The sequence below is a fragment of the Rhincodon typus genome, chromosome 4 (assembly GCF_021869965.1).
Source record: "Rhincodon typus isolate 14 chromosome 4, sRhiTyp1.1, whole genome shotgun sequence".
NCBI classification, from domain to species: domain Eukaryota; kingdom Metazoa; phylum Chordata; class Chondrichthyes; order Orectolobiformes; family Rhincodontidae; genus Rhincodon; species Rhincodon typus.
In genome coordinates, this window is record NC_063335.1 from 13,615,244 (window position 1) to 13,633,798 (window position 18,555).

Genomic DNA, 18,555 nt, shown 5'->3' on the forward strand with positions numbered 1-18,555 from the left:
CTTGGGTTTTCTTTCGTTCCTGGTGGTCCTTGTGAGCAGGCTGTTGTTTTGGATGGTGGTGGATGCTGCTAGTGTTGCCCCGGTCGGTGTCCTGTGTCTCTGGATGCCTTCGGTTGCCTCTGGACGTCGAATACAGGTTGGTGGTAAGTTGCTGGTGTTCAGTGGTTGTGAGGGCAGCTTTTCTTCACAAGTGGGGCCTGTTTCTCACTCAGGCTCTCAACTCTCCTCGCGCAGCCCACCTCAGAGCACACATTGTGTTGGAATCGGGGCGCGTTGCTGGTATCACACACACACACTCACTTTTTTCGCCTGTAGCATAAGTAACAGTCACCCACTGTATCTACTTACCCATTGCATCAAGTCTTGGCTGCAAGGCTTAACTGGGGGTCAAGTTAACTGGGAGGCAGATCTCAGTCAGAGATAGGCGGGTTTTTGATATTCACTTTCCTGTTTTCTGTAAATATATTCAATTTTCTTGTTTGTTCAATAAAATCAGAGTTTTCTTTACCTTTGAAGCATCTACCTCCAGCGTTTTCCACTGCACCACATTCCACTACATAAATCCAGTGTCAGAACAAGGGGGTTGGTGAACAATAAACCAGGCAGCACTCTCAAGCACTCCCTGCAGAATGGCGACCACGAAGGGACACTGGCAGAGTGAATGCGGTGCTCTGGAGGGTGTAACAGAGGTTAAGAACCTGATGGAAGAGAGGATTTTCTCTCATGTGTTTAAGAAAGTGAATTTCCAAAGAAGTGGGTAATGGACTTACTGAGGGCAGTGCATCCAGCAGAGGCAGTAGCCCAGTGGACAGACAGCAAGGAGCATAAGCGCCCCATAGAAAAGACAATCTGGCTCTTATGCCTGCAGAGACAGGTCCAAGTACTGGACAGGAGGGTCGAGGAGTTAAAGGCAGCGCTGAGGGAGGCAGGGGAGGTCTGCACCTTAAGGACCAGGGCAGGTGAGATGCTGCATGAGGATCTGCAGCGGGAGAGGCAGGAAAGATGGCAGGTGGAGGAAAGGTACAGGAATCAGATAGATTGCCTGCGGTATCAGGTTACAGAAGCCAAAACCAATGAACAGGTGCTGAAGCAGGACAACAAGCATCTGGGAGATCAAGTCAAGGTACAGGAGGAAAAGCTGAAGGATATACAGGCCGCCTACAGGGTAACCTGAAGGGAAGTGTTCAGTAGGGGCGAGCAAGGTCCCTGTCAGGAGCAGATCTGTAAGCTAAGCCTACCTCTGTCCCAGGCCAGAGGCATGGTATGCCTGATAAGGCCAGCTGTGGCCCAGGTAGGCAGAGAAGAGCAAAGGGGCGAGGTGGGAGCGGACTGTAGGATGGTCAGAGTTGCTCGGTCACCTGTGGAACCAGGGAAAGGCCCAGTGTGGCAGCGGGGAGAGAAGGTAGACTGCAGGGCAGTGGGGAGATCTGGATCCACCACCTGGGGTGCCAGGAGCAGGCTCGGTATGGCAGCAGGTACATGGGGGTGCAGAGCCAGTACAGGAAAGATCGGGACCAGGGCCCATGTGCCTGGTAATGACAGCACAAGTATGATGCGCCCTGGGATGGTCAGGAGCATGGGGGATTTGGAGAGTCATTTTGAGTCCCCACACAGAACCCAGCAGCTCAGGGCTATGGTAGCCCATCTGGAGAAATTTGGGGACCCATCCAACTCATAGAAGTGGAGCAGGTGGGGGAGAGTAATGGCTGTGCTGATGCCACTATGGCCAAGTTACTGCCATTCTCTCTGGGTAGCAGGAGGTCTAAGGCCCTCTCAGCTGACAGCAAAAGGGGATGGAGTACATTTGCAGCCATCCAGGAAGAAATTTTGGAAGCAATGGGCTTTGATGATGGCAGCCCATTCTCCCGGATGGAGAATACCTTACAGATCACAGGGGAAACCCCACGGGCATCTGTGGACAGGCTTGGTCCAGTTTATGTGAACACCTGTGGAGGGCACCTGGACTGGGATAACCTCTGGGGAGGGGGGTGGGGGGAAGAGAATAGGTCAGCTGGCTTCACATCCTGGTGGCCAACAGCTTATCAAAGTTGCAGACCAAGGCCGAGCTTTGGTTCGACACCAAAGACCCCCAGATCACCGAGGAGACAGTGATAAGGCAACTGTCCCTAGCTCTTAGGCACAACCAGGGGGATGAAAGACCACCCAGGGGTAGGGTATACGAGTTGAAGCCTGCTCCGAGTAAGAATGAGAAGTACCCAGGGGGAGGAAGCCCTCTCAATAAGAAGTGCGACTCCTTTGGGTTCTGGGGAGAGCAGACATTGGTGGAAGGATTGCCCCAACTCACGGAGGAAGGGTGAAGGGAGAGATCCTTCCGTGCCTGTCCGGGAACCAGGTCCAGTAGTGCAGGGCTCCCCCAACACTTTTGTGGAGATTTTTAAAACTGTTCCAGGCCGCACTCTCAGGGTCAGGGTCGGCAACCATAGCAGTTACTGCAAGAGCCCCCACAATCCCATACCAGAACCTCGGCCTGTGACGAGAGCCGGAAGGGTTCAGGGCGAACCCAAAGGAGGCACAGGTGGGCCGGCAGGAAGGGAAATCCCTGACGCTGACTGTGCGGGCAAGAGAAAGAGGAAAAACTGCACCCCTCGCTGAGGGCAAGAACCAGGCTGGCATACTGGCCACCGAAGGAACCCAAACAGGTACCTGCTGGGAACCTAAGGGCTCAGGCCTGATAGCAGCAGCCTGGGATAGAGGGGGTGCAAAGGTAGCACTGGACCCTGGTCCCCGGTGTACTGGCTACCCAGAGGCTGTGGGAGGTACACAACCTTTAGGTTCTAACCTGGCCACCAGGAGACAGGTGGCGTTGTATAGTCTGAGTGTATATAGTTCACTCAGAGGTTTTTTGGGCTAAGGTCTGTGTGATTTGTAGGATTTTGGACTGTTTCAATATGGAGCTGAGCCTGAGCACCGCTGAAGGGCGAGGCTGTGTTTATGTTCATGTTCAGGACTGTCAAATGGACAAGGTTTTCACTGCTGGTTTGCCCGAACTGGAGGGAAGTGGGTAGGTCCCAGTGGTAAGGGGGATATCTCACTAGATGTGTGTCCTGCCACCCCCAGGGGACCAGGGTACGGTTTGGTACTCTGAGGGGGAATGGTGTCACTTGGCCACGATCTCCCTTACACTAAAGTTTAAAATGAAGACTCACTTACTAGAATGATGCCCACAGGAGACAGAGCCACTGCTGGAGATGTTCCAAAAGGTTCCACAAGCTAGAATCTGGGGGACACAAATCAAACCAACATGTACACACCAAACACATGAGGGGGCACTAACCCAGAGGGGGAATCAATTGGAGGGCACAGTATTGAGACAGCAGACCCAAAACTAGACAGAGTGTACAACAGGCCGGAGATGTGTATGTGAAAGTTGTGTTCCTGGAGCGAACTCCTGATGGGGATGTATTTTGTTTATCCTGTGTAAAGAAAAACACGTGTAAATTGTATTTAAGGTTTGAAACTAATGTCGTAAATGTACACTATCTATAGTACTCCCGTATGTTTTAACTTTCCCTAATCCTGCCTTGTGTTTTCCTTTCAGGGGACAATGCACCGTGTGTTGAGGGAGGAAATAAGTGTGTTTGAAGTTATTTGGGAAGTTGGCTTTTGGGTCTCGATGATTTTGGTTCACCCAAGGTGATACTCTATGATTGTAAAGTATCAAAAGGGGCATATGTAGAACTAAGCAAATCTATTTTTTAAAATTGTGGACCAATACCCCTGGATTTTTAACAGAACTTTTAAAACAAAAGAAAAGGCAGCTGGGCTTTGCCCTAGAATACACAATCACAGGGATGGCGGTCTGGAACCACAACCAGACCTAAGACAATAACTTCAAACATCTTTGTGCCATCAGAGATAACAAGGCATTAAACTGCAATTAATATTTATCCACAGAAATCACTGGACATTCCATGCAATAAAATTGCATTTACACTTACTCTGAACAATCAGGAAACCTATTCACCTCCGATTGAAAGACATTTAAACCTACTCTAAGGATCAGGAAGCCAATTCACCTCCAGAAGGGCAACAGTAATACTATTGCTCAAGCCAGATTTGGCGCCAAGATAAGAGAGCTGCATTGTAGTACAATTGCAGGACCCAATCTCACCTGAGCGAGGGAGAAAAGGAAAAAGAGAGAAGGAGAGCTACTCACCGTAGCTACCAACAGGAGAAGAACCCCAGAGAGCTACCGCAGTGAGAAAGACTCCTACGGCCATCTCCGACCACCACCTGCAGACCGAACAACCAATGACCTCCGAGAACCACCCACCCTATCAACACCACAAGGCCTCAGACACATCCTGAGGTGAAAACCTGCTCAAAAAACCCACCAAAAGTAAGAAAACCAAAGTACTCACGTGATACATCCACAACGCATCTTAACGCATCAGCAGACTCAACCCAGACTGAAGGCCTGCACCCTCCGAAGTCTTCAGTAAAGCACTGGCCAAGGCAAGTGGGGAAGGCCAGCTGTAATTCAAAATGCATTTATCCTCAGTGGTGAGCTTATTTTCCTCAAGATCCAAAGTATCCAGCTAGCAGGGAAGGAAAGGTGGGTTAGTGACAACGGTCAGGAAGTCTGATTCAAGTGTCTGTGTTTAAAATGACTGTTTAGTTTATAAATGTAGTTGCACTGTCTTAATAGTTAATAACTGATAGTCAGAGATAGCAAGAACCGCAGATGCTGGAGTCAGAGACAACACAGTTGGATATTTCTGGAGGGAGGAGGACAACTTCTCCAAGATGGGCAACCTTGGAAGACGCTTCGCAGTGGGGTTATCTATTTCCGAAGGGAGGAGGACAACTTCTTCATGGTGGGCATTATTTCCAGAGGGAGGAGGACACTGTTCATGTCAGTTTCGCTGTTTTGCATTTGTTTTATTATCTCTAGTAATTTATTCACCTTTGTATTATTTCCCTGTTTGTTACTTTTGCCTTTAATAAATTTCTTGTGAGATATGCACCTTTGTATTTAATAAATGCAGAGATTTTTTGCCCTGAAACACCTGCCTCATGATTTATTATTCCACCTTCACTAACTTAAGTCCAGTGTCAGAACCAGGGACCTGGTGGGTGATCCACGCTGCCCGAGGGTTTCGGCAGGGTTACCAATCACACAGACCAGAACTCCTGACAAGATCAATACATTATATCATAGAAGCAGTTGTGGGGAGTAGAGATCTCCATTTGGCAGAAATAGGGATGGTTACCATGCATAGAAAAAGAAAAAAAGTCTGAATCTATAAAGGAAATTAATGATCAAACAGTAGCAGTAGTATAATTGTAAAGTGCTCTCTCAGAACCTGTTGGCAGATATGGTTCAGGATAGTCAAGTGATTCTTCCCTGGGTACTGATAAAATGAAATAAAAACAGAAGGCTCTAGACAAACTCAACAGGTCTGTCAGCAAATTGGGAGAAAGGAACAGAGTTAATGTTTTGAGTCCAGTGAGTGCAAGAGGGTCTCTCCACTTCCTAAGAAAAGTCATTGGACTTGAAACATTAATTTTGTGTTTCCCTCTGCAGATTCTGTAAGATTTATTGAGTTCCTTTAGCACCTCTATTTCCATTTCAAATCGTCGGGATCTGCAATACTTTGTTTTTATTTTATTGATGAAATGGGATTAGTTACTGGAAATTACAGAGGTTTTATCACTAAGGGAGATGCATTTGAAAAATGTGCAAAATAAGTCACAACAAAAAAAAAGCTTGAAATTAGCAAACTAACTCTCTTGTCAATTTATTAATCCACTTATGCCAGATCTTCTCAAAGTTATGTGACAACTTGATGCTAAGTCCACAAGGCATTGAACAAATTTAAAGCGAATGAGTGGCAGAACCTTCTTCTATTTATCATGTACTTTTATGAACTTGATGCGTGACTTTTATTACAGTATATTTATGTACAGGATGCGCTAAACTAAAATTGCTGTTTTAATTATAACACTATGAGATCTGGACACAAATTCTGACATGAATCTTTTGAAGCAGCCTGAATTACCAGATAAAGATTAGTGCTTAGTTTGATTGATGTGTTGCCATTTCTCAAAAATATTTAGAATTTGGTTTCAGAATTTGATTGGAACTTCTTTAATTCTCAGTGGGCAATTTATGATGACTACTATGGAAACAGCATGTAGTGAATCAAACACTGAAAGTAAACTCTTTAAAATAGAAAAATTAAGATTGATATGTAAGAGGAAGAATCTGCAACGTGTGTTAGCACAGAAGAAGAATATAAACACTGCAATATATGAGAAAGGACTCTTTAAAAATAAGAGATGGGAAAGTTAGTGACAGGAACAATATTGGGAAAAGATCTTCATTTCTCTTGTTGGTGGCCATCTTCTTACAGCTTGCATTTTTTTAAAAATTATTCATACATGGGATGTGAGCATCACTAACTAGGCCAGCATTTATTGCCCATCCCTAATTGCCCAGAGGGCAGTTAAGAATCATCCACATTACTCATAGAATAGAATCCCTACAGTGTGGAAGTAAGCCATTTGGCCCAAAAAGTCCACACCAATCCTCCAAAAAGCACCCCACCCAGACCCATCCCCCTCCCCTGCCCCTATCCCTGTAACCCTGCATTTCCCACAGCTAAAACACCCAACCTACACATCCCTGAACACTATGGGCAATTTGGCATCGCCAATTCACCTAGCCTGCACATCTCTGGACTGTGGGAGGAAACTGGAGCACCTGGCAGAAACCCACACAGACAGTCACCCAAGAGTGGGATCAAACCCAGGTCCCTGGCACTGTGAGGCAGCAGTGCTAACCACAGAGCCACCGTGCTGCTAGATCAGGGTGTGGTTTCAATTCCCGCACTGGCTGAGATTATCTCAGCCTCACCTCTTGTCTGAAATTACTATGGGTCTGGAGTCACATGTAGGGTGGACCAGGTGAGGATGGCAGCTTCCTTCCCTAAAGGGCATCAGTGAACCAGATAGGTTGTTCCAGCAATGGATTCATGGTCACCATTGGACACTTTAATTCCAATTTCTTTTATTGAATTCAAATTTTGCCACCTGTCATAGTAGGATTTGAACCCAGGTCCCCAGGAACATTCCCTGGATCTCTCGATGAACAGGCTAGTGCTAATATCAACAGGCTATCACCTCCCTATGTTTGACATTGGTCACTTATTTCGTTAGCAGAAAAGGTGAAAGAGATGAAATTGAGAAATCACCAAGCAGATGAATCCATTATTAAACCATGTGTTGTTACCCATGATTTGTGTTTTCACTGCAGCACATCATATTTTATTGCAGGATTTATGAAGGCAATTGAAAAGCAACTGAACACCTCATTCTGAACACCAACATACAACCACGCTTTATAATTATCTTTGTATTGGTCAAGAGCTCCACATGAGTTCCTCAAATTTGATTTACAAGCTAATACAGATAGGCAACAAGAAGTTTTAAAATTAAGCATTAATAATTAATTTAGGCAACTTAAATTAAATGCTTTCCTTTAAGCAAACACCACAGGACATACAGAAACAATTGCATTCAACAAGCAACAGAGAATGTTTCTTTGTGATTCCATTAAAAAAATTAGGTGATGAATTTGCCACAATGCACAACAATTTTAAAAGTATTATCTCAAACCTTGAGCAGTAACTTAAGTTGCAAAGTTTTACCAGGCATTCATTGAGAGTGTTATGGTAGTTAAAACTACATATTTATCCTGTAGAATCTTTGAATGATAAGTTATTCTTTTAAACAAAAAATAATGTAAAGGGAGCATACTGTAATAAGGTTCTATTAAACAAAAATACAATGAAAGAACAAATCACATAGACACATAATGATTACAGAAAATTCTGCGTCAGTCAGTTTACAGGATCTATCTCAACCAGCTTCTTCTTGTTTCAAGTCATATGGTTCCTCAAAATGGAAAATTCAAAGTTCTTACAAGGAATGGAAGAAGAACGTGCAAGATTGTGAAGGCGGTGTAATGAACAAGGATCTATAATGAAGAGCTCATGCCTACACAAATCTGAAGGCAACTTATAGAGGCTACATCTGTGCAATTAAAGCTGGAAATCTAAAAAAGAAGTTATCAATATCACCCTGCTCCTTCAGTGAGTACAAAACAAAAGGAGTCCTCTATGAAATCAGAGCAGTGTGCAAGAACATGGAGTGTGGCCGTTTGGTAAGTGTGGATATCAAGTGAAGTGGGGAATGAAATAATTCCACAAAGGCTGGTATCCCATCACCAAGTCACCCTTTGTTTACATGTGGACACTCTTTGACACTGATCCAGTTCCCTCAGAGCCAGCTCTGGAGCGAACAGGATTTCTGATACTCCTATTCTTATTTCTCAGTCAAGGCTCCCTGATTAGACCAGATTAACAACTCTTATCAGGGAAGCCATATTCTATGAGGTCCAGGGACAAGACAGTGTGGAGCTGGAGGAACACAGCAGGCCAAGCAGCATCAGAGAAGCTGGAAAGTTGACATTTCGGGTCAGGACCCTTCTTCAGAAATGGGGAGGTGGAAGGGAGCTCAGAAATAAATAGAGAGAGGAGGGATGGGGCTGGGGAAGGTAGGTGGGATGGTGATAGGTGAGTGCAGGTAGGCAGTGGTGGGGATTGGTCAGTGAGGTGGGAGGAGTGGATAGGTGGGAGACAAGATGGACAGGTTGTTTCAGGTCAAGGAAGCGGGGATGAGAGGGAGGGTCAGTCATGGGATGAAGCAGGCATTTGACAACACCTTCCGGTCACCAACCATTTTAACTCCTCCTCCTGCTCCCTGGGTGACGTGTCCATCCTGGGCCTCCTCCAGTGTTACAGTGACACTACACGCAAACTGGAGGAGCAGCACCTCATCTTCTGCCTCGGGAGCCTACAGCCTGGATGGCCTAAACACGGAATTCACTAGTTTTAAAATCTCCCCACTCCCAGCCTCATCCCATGACCAACCTTCCCTCTCATCCCCGCCTCCTTGACCTGACACAACCTGTCCATCTTCTGTCTCACCTATCCGCTCCTCCCACTCACTGACCAATTCCCACCACTGCCTACCTGTACTCACCTATCACTATTCCACCTACCTTCCCCTGCCCCACACCTCCCCTCTCTATTTATTTCATAGCTCCCTTCCCCCTTCCCCATTTCTGAAGAAGAGTCCTGACCCGAAATGTCAACTTTCCTGCTCCTCTGATGCTCCCTGGCCTGCTGTGTTCCTCCAGCTCCACACTGTGTTATCTCTGACTCCAGCATCTGCAGTTCTTGCTATTTCTATGAGGTCCACCTGGCTAACCTCATTACAATCACTGTAGGAAAGGACGGAGTTTTGTTTTTATTTTTTCTCTTTGCTGTCTTGATTTCCTAAGTAGTTTCACAGACAGAGGCTGAAGGAACAGACCAAGGCCCAAGGGCTGGGTGACTATTTAGGGGTTAACTGAGAAGCACTAAGGATAAGTAAAATGCAGAGAATAAGAGAAGGAGACTAAAGTTAAGGTCAAGGGGGTTATTTAAGTTTAAGTAATTAGAAAGTTATCAAGTAAAACTGAGTAAATTCAAGTTGAAGTCATAGCAGATGAGGTTAACTGAGTTGCAATATGTGACACGTCATATGTGGGAAGTCATGGATCCTACTGGTGTCCTAACTGATGTGTTTAGGAAATGATCCCAACTGCAGAAACTTGAGCTCTGTTTCAGAGCTGGAGTGGTGGCTGAGATACTACGGCACATCTGCAAGGCTGTTAGTTACATGGATAGAAGGTTTAGAAATGTGGTCACACCACAGCTTGTGGGACTGGAGAAAAGAAAGGAATGGGCGACCACCAGATAGCCAAACAGAATCAGACAGACAGTCCCCTGGGGTCTGGCTCACAAATTGGTTTTCCATTTTGGAAGCTGATGAGGGTCCTGGTTCCTCAAGGGAGTGTTACAGAGCCAAATGTCTGGCACCACAAACAGCCTGACTGTATGGGAGAGGAGGAAGAAGAAATGAGGAGTGGTAGCGACAAGCGATTCATAGTTCAGGGAATAGATAAGCGATTCTGCAGATGCAGCCATGAATCCAGGATGGTGTACTGTCTCCCTGGTACAGGGTCAGGGATATAACTGAGTGGCTGCAGGGCATCCTGAAGGGATGGTGGGAGGGGTGACAGGACAGAAGTCAGGATACACAGTGGTACCAACGATATAACGAGAATGAGGGATAAGGTCCTGCGTTAAGAGGTTACAGAGCTAGGCAGTAGGCTCAAGAGTGGGAACTCAAAAGCTGTAAAGGCTGGATTATTCTAGGTGCCATGCGCTAGCAAGTTCAAAATAGAAGACTAGAGCAGATGAATGCATGGGTCAAAAGTTGGTGCTGGATGGAGCGTTTTAGATTTCTGATTCACTGAGACTGTTTCTGGGGAAGGTGGGACTTGTACAAGCAGGGAAGTCTGCACCTGAACCAATATAGGAGCAATATCCTTGAGGCTGGGTTTGCTTGTGCTGTTGGGAAGAATTTAAACTCATTCCACATGGGGAGGGTATATAGAGTGTTAATACTGTAGGGTCACAGCATGCTTCACTAAAGGAACCAAGGCACAGGGTGTTTGGCCACGTTGAGTTTCAAGAGAGTATGGCAAGGATGGATGGTCTCTCCTTTAATGTTAGGAGTATTATAAGTTACACAGATGAGATAAGGGCTTGGGTTGAAACATGGCACTGCAACATTGTTGCTGCCATCACAGAGATATGGTTTAGGGAAGGGCAGGACTGGCAACTCTACATGCTGGGGTATAGGATCTTCAGGCAGAACAGAGAGTGGTGTAAAATAGGAGATGTTGTTGCATTTATAATTAAGGGGTTAGTTGCTGCAGTAAGAAGAGTCAATACTTTGGAACAGTCTTCAAATAAGGTATTGTAAGCAGAGTTGAGGAATAAAAAGAGAGCAGTCACAATGCTGGAAGAATATTATAGCCACCCAAAACAGTCAGTGGGCAATAGAGGAGTAGATAAATAGATAACTTCATTGAGGTGTATAAAAAGAATAATCTGGGATTGAATTAGGAGATTTCAACTTCTATGACATTAATTTGGATAGTTATAGTGTAAAGACTTTACATGGGGCAGATTTCTTGAAAAATACTCAAAAGAGCTTTTTATGTCAACATGTAGAAGGTCCAGCAAGGGATAGTGTAGGGCTCGACTGAATTCTGGGAAACAACACCAGGTTTTCAAAGTGGCAATGGGAGAGCACTTTAGTGATCGTCACCAGAATGCCATATGTTTTAAGTTTGTTATGGAAGAAGAAAAAGACAGTCTGCAAAAAAAAAATGGTTTTGGATTGGGGAACACAGATTTTATTAAATAAGGCAGGATCTGGCCAAAGTAGATTGGGAACAGCTACTTCTGGGTAAACCTATAGCCAAACAGAGGAGGGCATTCAAAATGGAAACAGTGAGAGTACAGATAAACTGTGTTCCCTTTTGGGTGAAATGTAGGAGCAATAAGCCAGAGAACCCTGGATACATAGGAATGTTCAGGACTGGTAAGAAGGAAAACAAAGGCATTCAACAGGTACAAAGACAGCAAATCAAAGGAGGCCCTAGTAGAGTATAAAATTTGCAGGATACAACTTAAGAGACTCTTTAGTTAGGAAAACAAAGAGGGTCATTAAAATAAACATGGCACATAAGATTAGGGATAATCCCAAGATATTCTATAACTATATCAAGGGGAAGAGGATAAGTGGAGAAAACATACAGCACACTAGGAATCAAGAGGGCAATCTGTGCATGGAACTGGAGGATACTGGTCAGGTGTTAAATGAGTACTTCACATCTGTCTTCACTTTGGAGAAAGAGGAGCACGGCAGGTCAGTGGTTAGCAGTTAGCACTGCTGCCTCACAGTGCCAGGGACCGGGTTCGATTCCACCCTCGGGCATTTGTCTGGGTGGAGTTTGCACATTCTCCCCGTGTCTGTGTGGGTTTCCTCCAGGTGCTCTGGTTTCCTCCCACAGTCCAAAGATGGGCAGGTTAGGCAGATTGGTCATGCTAAATTGCCTATAGTGTTCAGGGATGTGTAGATTAGGTGGGTTATAGGGGGATGGGTCTGGGTGGGATGCTCCAGGGGTTGGTGTGGACTTGTTGGGCCAAAGGACTTGTTTCCACACTGTAGGGATTCTATGAATAAAAAAGGATACAGGCAACAAATTCAGGAAGAGGGACTGAGATTCTGAAGGAGTTCTTGATTAGGGCCTTTGGAGATTTTGACAGGCTTAAAAATGGATAAAGCCCCAGGTTCCAGATAAGTTATATTCCTGGCCTCTGTGAGAGACGATGGAGGAAATTACAAGTGCTCTGACCCAAATTTGTAATTCTCTCTAGCCATTGGAAAGGTGGGAGAGGATGAAAGGACAACTAATTCAGTTCCATTTCTCAAGAAAGGTGGTAGAGAGAAACCAAGGAATTATAGACCAGTGAGTCTCACATCAGCAGTAAGGAAACTATTGCAGAAAATGAATCGCCACTTGGAGAGGCAAGGTTTGATCAGGGATGGTCAGCATGGTTTCATCAGAAGGAGGTCATGGCTAACAAATTTGATTGAATTTTTCAGAGAGGTCACCAGGTGGGTAGTTGATGGTGTTGCAGTTGGCATAGTTTATATGTACTTCACAAAAGCTTTTGACAAGGTTCCGTATGGGAGACTGAAAAAGAAGATAAAAACATAAGGGATCCAGTGTAATTTGGTAAGTTGAATCCAAAATTGGTGTAGTGACAGGAGACAGAGGTTGTTGGTAAAGGGCTATTTGTGTTACGAGAGGCTGCTCTCCATTGATGTACCTCAGGGATCAGTGCTGGGTCCCTTTCCATTTGTGATATACAAACAATATAGAAGAATGTGGGGGTATGATAAGTAAGTTTGTAGATGACACAAAGAATAGCCAGATGGTTGACAATGAGGAAGAAGGTCTTAGGCTACAGGGTGATATAGATGGATTGGTCAGATCAGCAGATCTGTGGCAGATGGAATTTAATCCTGATACCTGATAAGTGTGTGGTAATGCACTTTGGAACAATTAACAAGACAAGGAAGTACTTGATTAATGGCAAGATAGGAACAGAGGGAAATTAGGGTGCTTCTCCACAGATCCCTGAAGGTGGCAGGACAGACTAATAGGGTAGTTAAGAAAGCATATTGGACACTTGCCTTTATCAGTTGTGGCAACTGATTATAACAGCAGGGATGTTATGTTGGAGCTATACAGGACTTTGGTTAGGCCACAGCCAGAGTACTGTGTACAGTTCTGATCACCACACTATAGGAAGGATGTGTTTGCAATGAAAGGGGGTACCGAGGAGATTCACCAGGATGTTGCTTGGGATGGAGCAGTCTAGCTATAAAGAGATGTACGTGACTTAACAGGGTGACCTATCTAGCCACAGTTATTAGGGAGCATTTTTCTTATATCAAACTAAGCCATGAATAGTTAATGTTTGTTGTCTCTATTTTAAAAAGAATGTTCTGTCACCTTTGCAAACAAAGCTGCAGTTTCTGAACAGGGAAACAGAATAGTCTTTTGTAGTGCTTCAGCAATGGATTATCTCCGTGGTCAACTCTGGTAGAGACCTTCAGGACTTGCTGATGAATGTATCCCAAATCTTCATGGGCAACTTTAACACCATGATGGCATAATCCTTGCAACTGGGCATTCACGAGCAATTTAGAAGGAGGATTAAAAGGAGGAGGTCGAGTAAACAATTAACACATACCTTTTCAATTCAGACTGTCTGTGATTGTCTCATGTGACTATGATTTCACTAAACACACAACCTCATTATACAACAGTCACATGCCTTTGCCTTTCAGTCATTGACAATCACAGCATAATTTTAGTCATAATTATGGAATAATTGAAATAACTGAACACCATTCAAAACAATTGAGTAAACAAAACATCCAATGGTTTAAATTTCTCTCTTGAAAAATGGGAATTTTTGGTGAGGATGCTTCTGTTTTGACTGAACTGCTTTGCTGTCTTGCTATTTATTGTCGAGTCAAAGTTGTTTTGCAAAATTACAATGGGAATAAAATTACTGATTAGCAATAAAGATAAAATAGAATTGAATCTGGTAAAAGACATTCTTTAGGGTTTTGTTTGTGACATGATTCAAGGAATAGAATAGTATATTTCTGAACTGGCCATGATCTGTGCTTTCCTGAATTGATTTCATTGTTAAGTAAACAATAAACTACATACACAAATAAATTACTATTGTTTCTACAAGTCTGAGATAAAACGTAGTAAGTGCTAGAAGTGCTCAGTATCTGGCAGCATTTGTGGAGAGAGGAGCTGAGTTAATATTGCAATCTATATCACTGCAGGCAAACTACGATGAACTACTTGAGCACTATTTTAAAATACACAAAATATTTACAGTATCTGCAATTCACAGTGCGCACGCACGCGCGCACACACACACACACACACACACTTTAAACTTCATATACATAGTAACAATAGTAGGGTATTCTGCCCCTACAGACCATTCCGCCAATCAATGAAATCATGCTTGCATCTCAGCTTGATTTACCCATGTTGGTTGCACACTCTTACCTATCAATAATCTATCAATTACCATGTCGAAACTTTCAATGGACCTGTCCTTAGCAGTTTTTATTTTAATAGGGTTAGAGAGGAGTATGGGAAGTGTCAAATTTCCACTACATTTTGCGGCAATACTTCCTGCCCCCATCCCTGATTGGTCCAGTTTTAATCTTAATAATAATGCTCCTTTGTTGTGGGATCTCCCACAAGATGAAATCATTTATTTCTGCCCAACCTTTTTAATTTTAAAGGTTGTAAAGAGTTTAATTGGAAGACTGTTTACTCTATAAATACAAGCCAAGCCTATGAAAGTTGTCTTCATAGTTTAGTTCTGAAGAAGGGTCACTGGACCCAAAATGCTAACTTTGCTTTCTCTCCACACATGCTGAGTTTTCTCAGTAATTTCTGTTTTTGTTTCTGATTTCTAGCATCAGCAGTTCTTTGGTTTTCTGCTATATTGATTACCTTAACTCCAATACCATTCTGGCAAATCCACCACATGCCTTCTGTAACTTTCAGAGCTGCAGTACCCAGACTGAGTGCAATAGTCTATCAGAGTTTTATACAAGCTCCTTCCATTTGTATGCCAGCTCTTTTGAGATAAAGGTGAACATTTTATTTGGCTTTCATAACAAGCTTTGAATCTGTCCACTAGTCTTTAATAATATCTATGCCTGGACCACCCATATCTCTCTGCTCCTATTCCTCACTTCCTTGCTATTGAGAGAACATAATGATCCATTTGATTTAATTTATTATTGCTATGTACCTATGTACATATTAACTTATTACTGGGTACCTAGGTACAGTGAAAAGTTTTGTTTTGCAAGCAATACAGGCAGATCATACCATATAAAGTGCATTAGGGTAATGGAACAGAACAAAAGAATACAATGTTACACGCAGAGAAGGTGCACAAAGAATGAGATCAACATTAAATTCTAAAATTGAGAGGTCCATTCAAAAATCTAACAACAGTGGGGAAGAAGTTGTTATTGAACTTGTTGGTACCTGTGTTTAAGCTTTTGTATTTTCTGTCAGACTGAAGAGTTGGAAGAGATTATAACCCGGGTGGGACAGGGTCTTTGATTATGTTGGCTGCCTTCCCCAGGCAGTCAGAAGTGTAGATAGAGTCAATGGATGATTTGTTTTCTATGGTCAACGATGAATAACCTTATGACAGTCAACGTTGAACTCGACCTACTACAATATTTATTCTATCAATGTCCTTTTGTAACTTTCTATTCCCATCTACACTATTTACCATGCACCTAATTGTCGCCAATACACTTCGAAGCGTGGCTCTGTGTTTGTGAGTCGCAGTCAAACAGAAAGTGAAGCTGAATTAAAATGCAAATCCTTTGGACACAACATCAAATCCTGTCAAACGCCGTGAAATTTGTCAATGATTCTGGAGACGTTGGTTCCCGTTTCTCATTACTTCGTTCTTCTACCTGCAGAACTTCTTACATAGCTCGACCGAGGCCAAACCAATCTCACTGAATTAACTGTACATCACCCACTGGGAAGGAAAAAAACTGCATCCCTCCCTTCCTCGTCGCAAACACTTAATTACTGCTCGCAAACACCTTTCTCACTGCTCTTTTAGTTCAGTGCATGACCTGCTTCCGAACTAAATTAACGGAGAAGACAAATTGTAAAGCCCCTTTAAGCACTGTGATAAAAGTAGCTACTTAATGTATGTGTATAAGGTGATTGTTTGGAAAGCTATGCTGTTGATTTATAATCCCAGTGTGCTGAAAAATGTCAAGTCTTTTTTGAAAGGACACGGTAAAATTGTTGCAAGCTTGCAGATGACCGAGGAAAGAAGCCCGAACATGCGACAAAGAGAAACTGCCTGTTGAATTTATTAACGCCCTGCAAATAATGCAAAAACGGGAGAGAGATACCGGCATTACGTTCAGAGCTGGTTGCGGTGTATAATACACAGCGGCTGTGAAGACTTGAAATTTAGGTCAGTTAAGGACAGGAACAAGGCACTCAAAAGCCAATCACATCACAGTTGTTGCTATTTCCCTTATGTGATTAATAACCACGCACAAAACCAGAAACGTTGCTTTGGAAATTGCCGCAAACGTGAGTGCATTTTACTTGGAAAGCTCACGCTTCTTCCTTGTTAATGGATAGCAACATTGGAGAAAACGCAAGTTAAAATCCAGTTCGTGCGCCAACAAATCCACACCTCGATTAATCCATATCCTGGCAGATCCCCGGCATGACTCATTGCTTCCCGATTGCTCAATATGAAGCATCTTGGTGTCCAAGGAAACAGTCTTGCTTTATCTCATTGAATGAACCCAAACATAAAGGCACAAGGGAGCTTGGGGGCAGAGGTATTTCTGAAAACTTTAAATAAGCGTAGACATCATTTATTTCAGTCTTCCATACCTTTCCTTCTTAAATAACATTGTTTTTTGAGACATGTTGTTTGATGCATGATGCATAAAAAATATCAACACAATGAAAGGTATTGTGCGTTCGTGACCACACATATAATCATATTGTATTTCAACAAATGGTGAGAACTAGAGTAGCATGTCGGCACATCGACGTCTCAGAAACAGATTTATTGGAAGTCCTTACTATCTCACCCAGCAGAACCTAAACAAAATTGATGAAGGGTACTCTCAATTATTTTGATAGTAATTTAAATGTTTACAATTGCAAATAATTAAAAAGTAGTGTGAAGCCTGCATAAATGGTGTCCTTTAGAATATTCAGTATCCCCACAGTGTGGAAAAAGGCCAATCAACCCAAAAAGTTCACACTGACCCTCTGAAGGGCATCCCACCCAGACCCATATCCTGTATTTCCCATTGCTAATGCAGCAATTACACAACCCTGAACACCACAGGCAATTTAGCATGGCCAATCCACCTAATTTGCCCATCTTTGGACTGTGGGAGGAAACTGGAGCACCTGGCAGAAACCCACACAGACACAGGGAGAATGTGCAAATTCCACACAGTCACCCGAGGTGGAATCAAACCCAGGTCCCTGGTTTTGTGAAGCAGCAGAGCTAACCACTGAGCCAGTGTTCCACCCATGTTGAAGCACCTATAGAAAATAACTTGACTTATTGATTGCCTAGCTGATCATATGCCATTCCAAGGGCTATGCAGCGGTCAACAAGGCAAATAAAACAGGGTCCCAAGTAGCCGACAGCATTGGCGCGTATATTCCTGCAAAACTGCTGAAGAGGCTAATGACACTCAAGGTTATTTACATGCAAATGATACAAGAATTTCAGAAGAATGTAGATGTCAGGTTAAATGTAAATATCCAAAGGTTGCAGCCCAAGATGGGCTACTCCACCATTAGCCTCACACAAGGGAACAGAATTTGATGACTGTATTAACTACTGAAATGCAATAAATGGCATACATCTGCTGTATTTTAAAAGTAGGTACAAACTGAGCTTACAGCAGAAGATATGTCTTGTCAGTTTTATGTGTTCTGATTTGTTTGGAAGATGCCTGACAAAAATCCAGTTCGAGAAAAGGCACCAAGAAATTCTTAACTAAATGCCAACTGTGGCACAGTTGGTAACATTCTTGCTTCTGAATTGAAAAGGTTAAGGGTTCAAAGTCCACTTCAGAAATAAAGCACACAAATTAAGATTGCTATGCCAGTACATTACTGAGGGGATTTAACAATTTTGAGGTGTTGTCAGGCAAGATTTTTAACAAGTTGTTATCTGCACCCCTCAGATAATAAGTCCCATGTCATTTTAATGAAGTGCACTGTGGGAATTGCTGCATTGTAGTGTTCTGGAGCCAATAATTTTCAACTACTTCATCACTGACCTCTCTTCCATTGTAAGGTGGAATGAAGGTTCACTGATGATTGCACAATTTCAGCACACATGTCTGTGTCCCTGTGCAACAATAGCTGGACAACATCCTGGCTTGTACTGATTAGTTGTAAGTAACATTTGTGTCACACAG